The following is a 16,200-nucleotide window of genomic DNA, read 5'->3' as shown; positions in this document are numbered from 1 at the left end:
TGGTACAAATACTAAAAACTTAACCCTGTATTCTCCTACTCAACCTCTACTCCAAGATGACCAAGTTGTCTAGCCAAACATGGGGGATCCCAAAATGGACTTGGATTCTATTAAAAAACTGATGATGATTTCAAGGGAGTTATTTGTAAGGATCAAAGAAGAAGATGAGGTCATTTCCTCCATCATCTTGAATGAATATGGAACACAAGCTGAGACATATTCTACACATGATCGTGTTCTAGAGAATATCTTGCCTTTGCCATCCCAATCTCATTAATTTGAGTCTGCACAACTGCCACATTCACTCCTTCCACATGAAATAGATTCATCACCAATTGCTCACATATCAATGGTTGAAAAAGTAGTCAAGATAGCAATTTCTCTAGGGAAAGAACCTAACTTAAGTAAATCCTTGTCTCAAGAACAACATCATGATGTCCTGCAACTGTTATAGAAACACCAAGATGCTTTTTCATGGGAATATATGGATATGAAAGGTTTGGACCCTACATTTTGTACTCATATAATCTACATCAATATTGAGTGCAAACCTATGAGACAACCTCAATGTAGGATAAACCTAGCATTAAGGGATATTGTCAAAAATGAGCTGCAAAAACTACTCAATGCTAGTTTCATATATCCTATTTTAGATAGCCAATGGGTTTCACCATTGGTTATTATACCAAATAAAGGAGGAAAATGGTGAGTTTTCATAGATTATAGAGAACTCAATGTGACCACCAAAAAGGATCATTTTCCATTACCATTTGTCAATCAAGTTCTTGACAATCTTGCCGGGAAGAAGTACTTTTCATTCCTAGATGGGATCAGTGGCTATAACCAGTTCCATATAGCACTTGAGGATCAAGACAAAACTACATTCACATGTCTAGGGGGGACATTTTCTTATTCTATCCTACCATTTGGTTTGTGTAATGCACCTGCAATCTTCCAAAGGGTTGTCATTAGTATTTTTTCTGATATATCTGTAGACTATTTAGAAGTTTACATGGATGACTTCACTACATATGGGTAGACCTTTGAGGAAACCAAAGAAAATTTGGATAAGGTCCTACAAAAATGTAAAGACTATAACTTATCTTTAAATAGTGAAAAGTGCTTTTTAACGATGCAAGAAGGAGTGGTGTTGGGACACTTTATTTCTCTCAAAGGGATTGAAGTAGATCCTTCAAAAATAGAGGTTATCTGTACATTATCTGTACCAACCAAACTAAGGGAAGTCAGGAGTTTTCTAGGGCATGTAGGGTATTATCAATGCTTTATAAAATATTTTAGTCAAATTGCAGCTCCTTTATATAAGTTGCTTCGAAAAGATGTTGGGTTTGTATGGAATGATGATTGTACAAAACCCTTCCTACACCTTAAAGAAGTCCTTTTGATAGCAACAGTTCTCCAAGGACCAAATTGGGAGTTGCCTCTCTACATACACACTAATGCTTTAGACCATGCCATTAGAGCCATACTTGGTCAAAAGTTAGATTCAATAGAACATGCAATATACTATATTAGAAAAAATCTTTAGGGAGCCTTATATAATTACACTATAATAGAGAAAGAGTTGCTTGCTATAAGTTATGCTCTGAACAAGTTCAAACACTATGTTATAGGATATCAAATATTTGTACACAGATCGCTCTGCTATCAAATATCTAATGAAGAAATCGATAATGTCTGAATGATTGGTCCAATGGTTATTGCTGATGTAAGAATTTGACATAACCATTGTTGTACTAGTATGTTTCTGGATTTGATTGTGTTAAGATTTTTACCATCAACGTTTTGAATCACACTACATGATCCATCATCAGGATGAAGAGCAAAAGATGCAAAAAACACAATCAAATCTGAAAACATACCAGTACAATATAATGGATTGTAGAAATTTGTTCTCTTTAATAAATAACCATTGTTGACAAAATAGATAAGGCAAATGTTGTAACTGATTTCTTGTCTCGTCTTTAGACACCTGATGATCCTACAGTCATAGAAGATAGTTTTCCTAATGAACATCTCTTTCTTCTATCGGCACAAAATCCTTGGTATGCTGACATTGCCAACTATCTCACCACTGAGAGAACACCTCCACACTTCTCTGCCAAGGAAAATGTGGCTATTGGTAGAAAAGAGTTTTAATTTCTCATGGATCTTAGGTTTCATGTTTTATACTAGGCCAGACTAGGTGACATGAAGGTGTCTTTGAGAAGATGAAACATTTGATGTTCTTCATGCTTGTCATGATGAGCCTTGTGGTGGTCACTTTGCTAACAAATGAACTACATTAAAGATTTTGAACATAGGTTATTACTGGCCTACACTTCACAAGGATGGGGCTCAGTATACAAAAAGATGTGACAAATGCCAGAGAATGGGTTGTCCGACAAAGAGGGATGAAATGCCCCTGTAGCCACAAATAGTAGTAGCACCATTTGACAAATGGGGAATTGACTTTGTTGGTCCCATTGAACCACCATCAGAAGGAAAATGTTACATCCTAGTATGCACCGACTATGTTACTAAATGGGTAGAAGTGAAGCCTATGAAGCACCCTCGGGATAACAATGTTCTAAGGTTCCTATATGAATGTATTCTCACTAGATATGGTGTTCCAAGAGAATTTTAGTCAAATCAAGAGCCTTAGTTTACATCTAATCTAATAGCTTCACTTATAGAGGAGTATAAAATCTTTCCTGGTAAATCTTCCCCCTACCATCTACAAGCTAATGGACAAGTTGAAGTGACAAACAGGGAGTTGGAAAATATACTCACTAAAATAGTGTCCTTACATAAGAAGGATTGGGTAGCCCAACTTCCTGAAGCCTTATGGGCATATCGAACAGCATGGAAGTCTACTACTGGGTCCACCCTTTTTGAGCTCCTATATGGAAAAATAGCTCTTATGCTCATTGAATTTGAATACAAGACTCTGCAAATAGCCCTAGAACTAAATATCACTCTTTCTACAACACAACAAGACTATATATTGCATCTCAATGAGTTGGATGAATGGCACAAGTCAGCTCTTCATAACACAGAGTTGATACAGAGTTAGAGGAAACAATGGCATGATAAATTTATTAAAGAAAGAGAATTCTCAGTTGGTGATTGGGCACAACTATATGATTCATGCTATCAACACCATCAAGGAAAATTCAGACTAGATGGCTTGGACCATATTAAATTGTTGTAATTTTTAGTAATGGAGGAGTTCAATTATCTATAATTGATCCAGTCAAATTTAAACTCCTAGATAATGGACATCATCTGAACCTATATCATAAACTAGCCACCTGGGAAGAATTTCTTCAACAGTTCAAAATAGCAAAAACATCTCTTCCTACAGCCTCTACGTTTGAGTCTTCCACTCAGATGCCTATAGCCCCTTGAATTTATTTCAAGGTCTTCATAATAAAAATTTCTTATTTTATGCAAAATTCATTTCTTTTCCATTTCATTTCATCTCACCTTCTTATCTTTCCATCATCACTCCATCCAATCATAATTCTGTGGTATAGTATTCTTTCGAGCATGCATCCTATCACACTCTAGGTCAAGAGACACTCAACTTCTCTTCATTTGTTACTTTAATTATTTATTTAGAATGGTATAATTATTTTGATTTTCAGAATTCACAATCTTTAAGGCCTGGTGGGACCAAGTCCATGATAGGTTGGGGGGGGAATCAAAGTCATAAATAAACATTTGAGGAAATCTTATGTTGGCACAAAAAATGTATAGGGTAGGTCATCTTAGGGATGAGCTAGCATCACTTTGTACTTCCTTTGTATGGGTGAAAGTAAGTGCGGTCAATATTTTATGATTTCCTTAGCACATAACTTCTTATTAACACCCCCACTATTGTAATGTCATCATGCACTACTGAAGGAGATGTGATATGATGTTTGAAAAGTGTGTTTTAAGACTATTGTTTTATTTTCAAACACCATTGGATCCATTTTTGAAGCCTTATAGCAACCTTCGACCCCACTTTCAGTAAAGTTGCAACAATTTTTTTTTTAAAATGGGTGGAGAACCTCAACAACATGAACCAACAAACCATAGAGTTTTGTTGGTGAACCTTGCATCATGCAATCTATTTCAACAATGAGGTTGGTTGGCGTATTGTCTTAGTTTGAAGAAATTCAACCAAGAAATTGCACTTCAGTTTCACAACACATTGAGGGATGGGTATGCTACTATGAAAGGAATTCGCATAGAATTCACTGAAGAAGTGGTTGCAGAAGTCACTAGGTTACCCATGAATGGGGAACGATGGATGAAATACATGGACACATGGACAAAAAAAGAACAATTCTTAGTGCATCAAGACCCTCAGCTGGAGGAGAATAAAAAACAAGGTACTTTGAGGTTGTCTCTCACTCTACAATTTATCTAGCTTGCTGAATTCATTATAAGATATTTTACTTGTGAAGGAAGATACTCTTATCTACATGGTATGCATTTTAAAATTTTAATTGGGTTATGACATGGTGATCACCCTATGAACCTTCCAAACTTTCTCTACAATATTGTTAAAAGACAAGCTTCTTATGTCTAGCAATGAAAAGCCCAGTCACTATCCCACCATTTTTTAATTAGGGCCATAGTTGAAAAAGAATTGACTAGGTGGCACTTGGGTACATGGGAGGATTTTTTTTAAATTAAAACCAATGGGACCTTAGAGTAGTTGGCCTAGAGGGCAAGGAATGGGAAAACGTGAGAAGACTACTATAGGAGTTATGAAAGTGGTATATAAAAAAACTTTAGAAGCTTTGGCTTCTGTATCTCAACCAAAAGTTGTGAAAAGTAAAGTTCCTCCTACAAATGCCTCTGCCTCCAAAAAGAGGAAGGCCTATGCAACTACTATAGGAGAAAGTTCAGAGGTATCTCCCTTGTCACACAAAACTAAGCTTAATTCTAAAAAGGGGAAAGTTGTTGATAAGGGGAAGAAACCAATTTCTACCCCAATTTCTACTCCATGACAAGTCACCAAAATGTCTGGGGGAAATTTGAGAACTAAACCTCCTGTGCTACTTGTTAAGCCTCCTATACCACCTGTTCATGTTGAAACTCTACTACCTACATCTGCACAGTCACCAGAGCACGCAACACCTACTCCTAAACATGATAGTGATCTTGAGGAAATTCCCCAAAGACCAGTTAGTCCTATCAATATTGGTAGTGATATAGATTCATCAGAAAGAACAGTGTCTGGGTTTGAGCAACGAACAGAGGAAAATGATAATTTACCTTCAAAAGAATATCCGTCGACTACTCAGGAAATAGTTTAGGAAATTGTGGAAACGCTCCAAGTTAAATCGACTATTGTGTCTTCCCCTATAGCCACTGTGCCACAAGAAAGAATTGACAGTCCTGTTACTCATCAACCACCTAAGGATGACAGAAATGTTGCTAGACCAAGTGTCAATCCTTCCACTAGTCACAATGATGGCAATCATTTGGTTGTTTGGCATCATTTGCTAGCTAATATTTTCACTCCACTATCAGCTAGCTTTAATGTTTATAAGCAATTTTAGTGGGAAAAAGAAAATTGGGATCTAGAAAGGAAACAATTGCTCAAAACCATTAAAGAATAGGTATGATAAGTTGAAGAAAAAGATACTGAAATTAAGGTCCTGTAAAAATGTGTTACTAAGGTAACAGAGCTCATTCTAGAACTTTTGAGTTGTAGATCACGATCTCCTATTTATACATTTTTTTTAAATGAGAAAAAGATCAATTTTCAACTATCTCAAGTTATTCAAGGGTTGAATCCTTCCTTGAACACACCCCAAGAATTTTATGCAGCATTTAAATCAGTTCCAACGGCTCTCCAAAATGTTCTTTGTGAATTGTACATCCATAATCTTGCAGTACCAGATAACAAAGATTGGAATTGAATGTTCTATGTAGGAGATGTGCAGTTTAGAGCCATTATGTCATGGATGCAAAATGAAATCAGTTGAGAAAGTCAAGTTGCTCCATATAAGGAAAAGGAAATATTGGAACTGTTATACATTCATCCTGAGGTGCAGAATACTCATAGAGTTTTCTTTGACTGGCTCTCCATTAACAATAACCCAAGTGGTGCTACTAAAATTCATCCCATTCAAGAACAAGAATTCCTAGACTGGGAGCAACATTGTTCTATCATTGCTCTAGAAGCCATAAGAGCCTCTACTCAGAGGTGGATTTGGTTATTATAAGATCTGAAGACAAGGGAGTTATTCTCACCTCAAAACTTGAAATTGGCCACTTATAGAATGCTTAGGTATGTGACAATGGCTAGGAATAAGAAAAGCTATTGGGTTCCTCTTTGATTTCAACCACCTATTCTACTATATCCCATGCTTGGAAAAATTGAATCATTTGCTAATTACAACCTAAACCATGAGGAACAAAAATGGGAAAGATTGAAATAGAACCATGGATACTTCAACTATAGGGCTCACGAGTTAGGAGAGAAGGTTACCAGTGACCTCAAGATGCGGATGTAGATCAAGAACTTGTGAATGCTGAAGGGACCAGCATTAGGGTGGTTGGGGGGAAAAATGATGGCACAAAACAATAGATGATTTTTTACCCTTTTATGAACATTTGTCTATATCTTGTTGAAACTTATCGTCTTTTAAGCTTAGTATTTTGAACCTTTTAATGTATAAAGTGTACTAAATGTTGTAATAGAATCCTAATATGGTCCATCCTCTAACAAGGAATATTTATATTAGTACATCATCTTGTGGGAATCATTCCCATTGGAGTTTTCCCTCTGATAAAGGGTTCCCATAGTCAACATATATGGTGTAATTGTCTATGTGCATTTTATTATTGTTGTTGTTTACTTTAGTTGAATGGCTAAGATTTTTTTAAAGAAGATAAATGTTTTAATTATTAGATAACTGATTCACCTCTCCCCCCTCTCTCATTTATCTTGGTGGACTATTGTTTGTAACACATTTATGGTTCTTACATGTCTTAATGACCCTTTAATGCCTCTTACATCCCTCTTTCACACTCCTCCCTCATAACTCCCTTTGACCACTCATTTTTTACCCTTTTCTACTTGGATTTCATCTCCAAGAGTTGTTGTCCCTATAGAAGGGGGCTTCTATTAGTCATACCTTGAAGGATAATTGACGTGCAAGTTTTTTGATCAACTCTTGTATCAACTCACCTATTTGATTCAATGGAAATATCACACTAGATCCATTACACATCAAGATGGGCTCCCCCTGGAAGGCCTAAAGAGTAACACATTGAAACCAAATTGAACCTAGGGATTAAAAAAATTCTTGAATTCTCTTATTTGTGCAAGTGACCTCGTGAAAAATATTTTTAAAACATACGCATTGGTTACTATTAAATCCTTTTGCTAAAGAGATCACTTGTTTGTCTCTCTCAAATTTTCTTTGTCCTTTGAGATATTGTTTACTCGCAATACACCATATTCATTTACCAAAATTTTCTTATCTTTGTTGTGTCAAAGAGGTTGTTAGCAAGTCTATTTGTAACATAACCCTCAGTCTAGTTGGTTTTATTTCACCTCTTCAAAAACAAAAATCATTGCACCATCCTTTGATAAAATTCACTACATATCTACTTAAAACTATCCATTATTTGGAGAAACTTGTCCTTTCCATCTGAAGAAGGTTGTTAATAATTTTATTCATAAAAACCATGAGTCTAGTTTTTTCTCCTTTACCCTTATATTTAAACTAAATATCATTACATCATCTTCGGTAACACCATTTCTTATCTACCTAGACCTATTTTTCATAACACATACTTTTGCACTTATCATAGCATGTACTTAGGTCTTCATAAAGGTTCTCATCCTATTTAGGCATTTTTTTATTTATCATCTTTAGGGCATGCCTTCAAAATCTAGCCTCATCCAACTCAAAAAATCATAGACCCAACATCCTCCATCATCTCCAACATACTTAATAATTTGGTGTTACTTTGTTGAGAATTTGGCTACCCTACATCCTACATCCATCACGCTATCTCAATTATACCAAACACATTTTATCAACAACAATCCTATCAACAAAGTACATATAACCACTCTTATCAACATCCTCCATTACAAAATAATCAACAAAATACCCAAGCACCAAATCCTCAAAATAAAACTAACACCATTATGATCTTAGCTAGACCAGGACCACATGCCCAAAGAGAATCCTAAGTATATACCCCTTTGGGTGAATCCCTTGATGTCCTTTTCGAAAAATTAGCCAAAGACAATCTTATCTGATATCCACACACTCAACCATTAGATCACAATCAATGAAGGGTACCCTGGTATAGAGAAGATGACTTCTACAAATTTCATCATGTTAAAGGGCATCCACCCTCAAGTGTATGCAGCTCAAAGAATATGTGCAAGATATCATTGAGAAAATGGAATTCACAGTGGGGGCACAAGCCTCTCTAATGTAGTGCAAGGCAAGAGAATCCCCAAAGGAGATTTCCTAGCCCACAATAAATAACCACATAGTGGAAACATAATAACAATGCACGATCTGATATCAAATCACAACTTCTTATTCAAAAAATTACTGTTACATACAATGTGTTGTTTTGTAAGGCCTTCCTGGTTATGGACAAATACAATAGCAATTAAAATAACAATTCTACAAGATCCCTCAAGATCCAATCCAAACCCTAGCTAGTCCAGATCCATAATCATGTAAAAACCTACATGATCTCAACTTGTGCTCACAAGCCACCAAGAAACCTCCTTGTTTCTAAACTATAACCACTAGCTCTTCTCACAAACTTGCAACTCCACCACAATCCTGTTTTAAAATGCCTCACATTTGGTGCTCTATTCATAGACTTAGGAAAACTCACTCCTCGCTTCCTCCTTCTCTCCAAGCTTCTACTAAGAAGAGATCACACCTTGAAGCTTCACTAGAAATGCTGATATGCCTTTCTTAAATAGGCATTTACCACCAAAGATATTACCAACACAACCAATGTGGGATAAAAGGTAAATGCAACTACCTTTCAACAAATATTTAATTCCCACCTAAATACAACTAAGGACCACTACATGCCCCAACAAATATTAAATGCCTGATTTAATAAAATGTCCACAAACTTCTAGAATTCCACCTACACACCTCGATAAATGGAATGACAATCATTTTTATTTAATTTTCTATTTATGCCACCTATGGACCTCAAAAATAGAAATTCTTTTTTTCTCCTTTTCCATTTTTTATTTTTTTTTATTTTTTCTCTAATTTTTGTCACATTCTCTCTCCTCCATTTTAAAATTTTTTCTCTGATGCAAGATGCTCCTACATCAAACTCCCCATGCAGATAGAAAAGTGTGTCTCACACCTTGACGCCAAAAGAAACATCTACAACCATCTTCATCTTCACCAAAGGTTTCCACCTCAATAGAGACAATAAAACCAATCAGCACATCATCCATATCTACATCAATATGTCAAACACTATGATCTCAACCATCTAATCAACATGCTCATTCCTAGGAAAAAATTGAACGTAATACTTCATCAACAAACCCTCATCCACATTAGCAACTAGTGAATCCACATCAATAGCAAAAACCTTCCTATTAGCAACAATATGTAGATCTCCATCAACACATGCCAAAGTCTCAACACCAACAATCTCACTACTCACAACAAGATGCTCTACAACACACAACTCATCACCAAATAGAAAATGGATCATCCATGACCAAGTGCTCTACAATTTCCATATTAGACTCAACTAATTGATCATGAAAACCAATGTCTGTTCAAGCATCAACAAGGTTAGGAATATCTTTAGCAACAACCTCTAATTTCTCTGTAGGTTTTGTATCAGACTCCACAAACTGATCAACAAAACCAACCTCTTTCACCTTGACCTTGTTATGCAATTTTCTCTCACAAACAAGTCTCTTAACTGGCCAGACAACTCTCTTCTAGATCAATATACTCTAACTCCACAAACATCTACAAAATTTCCTCCTCATCCTATCCTTATCTCGATCATCTAAACTAGTTTCAAACTAAGCAACCACCTTCTTAGTTCAATCAACCAAACTAGCTTCAACCTAGGTAGACGTATCAAAAAATTCCTTTCGAGTACAGGGTATGTGCAAGATCATGGTGTACCAAACTATGGCCTTAAGTGGCAGTGAAAAATCAGCAAATCAGGTTTCTGTCAACTTGACACATAATTTTGAAGTGGTTATGAACTTTATATCAAAAAGTTGTAAGAAAATAATCTGTAAGAAATTGAATGTAGTTTCCAAACTACCAGGCCTTATCAGGAGAAAAAAATAATTAATTAGTCAAAAGTTTGAGTTTTAATGCAGTACTAAGAAAATTTTAGGGCAAAAATAAAAAGTATGTGTATATCTGACCACCTTAATCAAAATCAAATCTTAATATTTTTTTAATATAATTATAGATATGAAAAGTAGACTCATTCTCGAATGTGGCACATATTTTTCGGTATTTTTATTTCAAATAAATAATTAACTATGAATTTTCTACCAAAATTTTTTTGAAAAAAAAAAGTCTCATGTCTGACCACCCTAACTAATAGAAAATTTTACCAAATTTAATTTAATTTTTTTTTTCTTATACTAGCCGAAGTATAGAATGTGATGCAACTTTTATATTTAAAAAATGTTATACCGTTTGAAAGTTATAGCTATTTTTAATTAGTATGTCAATCAGTACTTTACAATTATTCTCATTGATAATTAACTAATAAATACTTATTTAACTCAAAATTTGACAGAAATTATATTTATGGAATATAGAGATCGATATTAAAAAATCTTTTTCATTTTATTCAATTTTGATCAAAATAACATTGTCAGACGGCTACCCGAAGTCTGAGTATCACTAAAACCCTCTTCAAACACGTCTTTTGGGTTGACCGGGTAGGCTTGGTATTTACCAAGCCTAATCTTATATCCGATTTTAAATCGGATATCCAATCATAAATCGGATATCCAATATGTTTAGGTGGGCAAATTTAAAATCTCAACCCATTTTGGAGGGAAAATTTGGTTTAAACGTCACAACTTATTATTTCTAAATTATTTCACTTATAGTACTATATAAAGATGTGTATATATATATATATATATATATAATAACATAATGCAAAGATATAAGATATAATCTAACAATATATACTAATATATTATGTTAATCTTATTACCATCTATAAATATAATTTATATTATTATTATTTTTACTAAATATAATAACGTAATATTTTTATTAAATATAATATGTATTATATCTATTATTATATTAATATGTATGTTATTAATATATATATATATATATATATATATATATATATAAAATCTACATATAATAATGTAATATTTTTATTAAATATAATAATATAATATATATATGTATGTTATTAATAAATATGTATATTATTAATATATATGAGTCAAAGGGGGTCATAGGTCAACCACTGACCCCCTTTGATGCATTAAATGATGACATATGTCCTTAGGGGTCCTAAGAGCCCTAAGGACATATTAAAATGGTTAATATGGGTCAAAGGGGGTCATAAAGTGACCTATGACCCCTTTCGATCGATTAAATGACGATATATCTCCCTACGGGTCCTAGCACCCCAAGGGACATATTTGAATCATTCATATGGGTCAAAGGGGGTCATAGGGTGACGTATGACTCTCTTTGACCCATTAAACGATAGCATATGTCGACAAGGGTCTTCAGACCCCTAGGAACATATTTGAATGGGTCATATGGGTCAAAGGGGGTCATAAGGTCACCTATGACCCCCTTTGACCCATTAAACGATGACATATGTCTCTAGGGGTCCTAGAAACCCTAGGACCATATTCAAATTGTTCATATGACGCAAAGGGGGTCATAGGGTGACCTATGACCCCCTTTGACCCATTAAACGAAAACAAACATCTTCGAATTGTTCATATGGGTCAAAGGGAGTCATAGGTTGACCTATGACTCCCTTTGACCCATTAAACGACAACATATGTCCCTAAGGGTTCTAAGACCCCTTGAGACATATTCGAATAGGTAATATGGGTCAAAGGGGGTCATAGGGTGACCTATGACTCTCGTTGACCCATTAAATGACAACATATGTCTCTAGGGGTCCTAGAATCCCTAGGGACATATTCAATGGGTAATATGGGTCAAAGGGGGTCATAGGGTGACCTATGACCCTATTTGACACATTAAACGATGACATATGTCACTAGGGGTCCTCAGACCCGTATGAAATATATTCGAATGGGTCATATGGGTCAAAGGGGTTCATAGGCTGACCTATGACCCTCTTTGACCCATTAAAAGATGACATATGTCGCTAGAGGTCCTTGGGTCCCTAGGAATATATTCGAATGGGTCATATGGGTCAAAGGGGGTCATAGGGTGACCTATGACTTGCTTTGACCCATTAAACGATGACATATATCTGTAAGGGTCCTATAACCCCTAGGGACATATTCAAATTGTTCATATGGATCAAAGGGGGTCATAGGGTGACCTATGACCCCCTTTGACCCATTAAACGATGACATATGTCCTTAGGGATCCTAGGACCGCTAGAGATATATTTGAATCGTTCATATGGGTCAAATGGGGTCATAGGGTGACCTATGACCCCCTTTGACCCATTAAATGATGACATATATCGCTAGAGGTCCTCGAACTCCTAGGAACATATTCGAATGGGTCATATGGATCAAAGGGGGTCATAGGGTGACCCATGACCCCTTTTGACCCATTAAACAATGACATGTGTCTCTAGGGGTCCTAGAACCCCTAGGGACATATTCAAATTGTTCATATACGCCAAAGGGATTCATATGGTGACCTATGACCCCTTTTGACCCATTAAACGATGACATATGTCGCTAGGGGTCCTATAACCCTTAGTGACATATTCAAATCATTCATATGGGTCAAAGGGGGTCATAGGGTGACCCTCTAACACATTAAACGACAACATATGTATTTATGGGTCTCATAACCTCTAGGGACATATTCAAATCATTCATATGGGTCGAAGGGGGTCATAGGGTAACCTATGACTCCCTTTGACCCATTAAATGATGACATATGTCTCTAGGGGTCCTAGAACCCCTAGGGACATATTCTAATTGTTCATATGGGTCAAAGGGGGTCATAGGGTGACCTATGACCCCTTTTGACCCATTAAACGATGAAATATGTCTCTAGGGGTCCTATAACCCTTAGGGACATATTCAAATCATTCATATGGGTCAAAGGGGGTCATAGGGTGACCTATGACACCCTTTGACCCATTAAACGATGACATATGTCCTTAAGGTGCTTAACACCCCCAAGGACATATTGAACTCATTCATATGGGTCAAAAGGGGTCATAGGGTGCTCTACGACGTCCTTTGACCCATTAAACGATGACATATGTCTCTAGGGGTCCTATAACACCTAGGGACATATTCAAATCATTCATATGGGTCAAAGGGGGTCATAGGGTGACCTATGACACACTTTGACCCATTAAACAATGACATATGTCCTTAGGAGTACTGGGACCCCTAGGAACATATTCGAATTGTTCATATGGGTCAAAGCGGGTCATAGGGTGCTCTATGACCCCCTTTGACCCATTAAACGATGACATATGTACCTAAGGATCCTAGGGACATATTCAAATGGGCCATATGGATCAAAGGGGGTCATAGGGTGACCTATGACCCCCTTTGATCAATTAAATTATGACATATGTCCCTAGAGGTCCTAAGACCCCTAGAGACATATTCGAATCGTTCATATGAGTCAAAAGGCATCATAGGGTGCCTTATGACACCCTTTGACCCATTAATCGATGACATATGTCCCTAGGGGTCCTAGGACCCATAGAGACATATTTGAATTATTCATATGGGGCAAAGGGGGTCATAGGGTGAGCTATGACCTCCTTTAACCCATTAAACAATGACATATGTCCCTAGGGGTTCTAAGACCCCTAGAGACATATTCGAATGGGTAATATGGGTCAAAAGGGGTCATAAGGTAACCTATAACTCTTTTTGACTCATTAAACGACAACATATGTCTTTAGGGGTCCTAGAAACCCTAGGGACATATTCGAATGGGTAATGTGGGTCAAAGGGGGTCATAAGGTGACCTATGACCCTCTTTGACCCATTAAATGACAACATATGTCGCTGGAGGTCTTCAGACCACTAAAAACATATTCAAATGGGTCATATGGGTCAAACAGGGTCATAGGGTGACATATGACCCCCTTTGACCCATTAAATGATGATATATGTTGTTAGGGGTCCTAGAACCCCTAGGGACATATGTGAATTGTTCATATGGGACACATGGGGTCATAGGGTGACCTGTGACCCTCTTTGACCCATTAAACAATGACATATGTCGGTAGGGGTCCTCTGACCCCTAGGAACATATTTGGATCGGTCATATGGGTCATAGGGTGACCTATGACCCTCTTTGACCAATTAAACGATGACATATGTCGCTAGAGGTCCTAAGACCCCTAGGAACATATTCAAATGAGTCATATGGGTCAAAGGGGGTCATAGGATGACCTATGACCCCCTTTGACCCATTAAACGACGACATATGTCTCTAGGGGTCCTGTAACTCTTAGGGACATATTCGAATTGTTCATATGGGTCAAAAAAAGTCATAGGGTGATGTATGACCTCCTTCGATCTATTAAATGTTGACATATGTTCCTAGGGGTCCTAGGATCTCTAAGAATATATTTGAATCATTCATGTGGGTCAAAGGGGGTCATAGGGTGACTTATGACCCTTTTTGACCTATTAAACAATGACATATGTCGCTAGAGGTCCTCGAACTCTTAGGAACATATTCGAATGGGTCATATGGGTCAAAAGGGGTCATAAGGTGACCTATGACCCCCTTTGACTCTTTAAATGATGACATATGTCTTTAGGGGTTCTCGAACCCCTAGGGACATATTCAAATTGTTCATATGGGTCAAAGGGGGTCATAGGGTGACCTATGACCCCCTTTGACCCATTAAATGATGACATATATCTCCAAGGGTCCTATAACCCCTAGGGACATATTCAAATCATTCATATCAGTCAAACGGGGTCATAGGGTGACCTATGATACTCTTTGACCCGTTAAATGATGACATATGTCCCTATGGGTCCTAGGACACTTAGAGACATATTTAAATCATTCATATGGGTCAAAGGGGGTCATAGGGAGACCTATGACCCTTTTTGACCTATTAAATGATGACATATATCTCTAGGGGTCCTAGAACCCCTAGGGAAATATTTGAATTGTTCATATAGGTCAAACGGGGTCATAGGGTGACTTGTGACCCTCTTTGACCCATTAAACGATAACATATGTCGTTAGGGGTCCTTAGACCCCTAGGAACATATTTGAATGGGTCATATGTGTCAAAAGGGGTCATAGGGTGACCTATCACCCTTTTTGACCCATTAAACAATGACATATGTTGCTAGGGGTCCTAAAACCCCTAAGGAAATATTCAAATTGTTCATATGGGTCAAAGAGGGTCATAGGGTGACTTATGACCCCTTTTGACCCATTTAACGATGACATATGTCTCTAGGGGTCCTATAACCCCTAGGAACATATTCGAATTGTTCGTATGGGTCAAAGGGAGTCATAGGGTGTCTTATGACACCCTCTGACCTATTAAATAATGACATATGTCGCTAGGGGTCCTCGAACTCCTACGAACATATTCAAATGGGTCATATGGATCAAAGGGGGTCATAGGGTGACCTATGACCCCCTTTGACCCATTAAATGATGACATATGTCGCTAGAGGTCCTCACACCCCTAGGAACATATTCGAATGGGTCATATGGGTCATATGGGTCAAAGGGGGTCATAGGGTGACCTATGACCCCTTTTTGATCCATTAAATGATGACATATGTCTCTAAGGGTCCTATAATCCCTAGGGACATGTTCAAATTGTTCATATAGGTCAAAGAGGGTCATGGGGTGACCTATGACACTGTTTGATCTATTAAATGACGACATATGTCCCTAGGGGTCTTAGGACCCCTAGGAAAATATTTGAATCGTTCATATGGGTCAAAGGGGGTCATAGGGTGACCTATGACCCCATTTGACCCATTAA

Source organism: Cupressus sempervirens, chromosome 4 (genome assembly GCF_028749045.1).
Source record: "Cupressus sempervirens isolate cs-2001-9-10 chromosome 4, ASM2874904v1, whole genome shotgun sequence".
Taxonomy (NCBI): domain Eukaryota; kingdom Viridiplantae; phylum Streptophyta; class Pinopsida; order Cupressales; family Cupressaceae; genus Cupressus; species Cupressus sempervirens.
The sequence above is the reverse complement of the archived record's forward strand: the minus strand, read 5'-3'. Positions refer to the sequence as shown.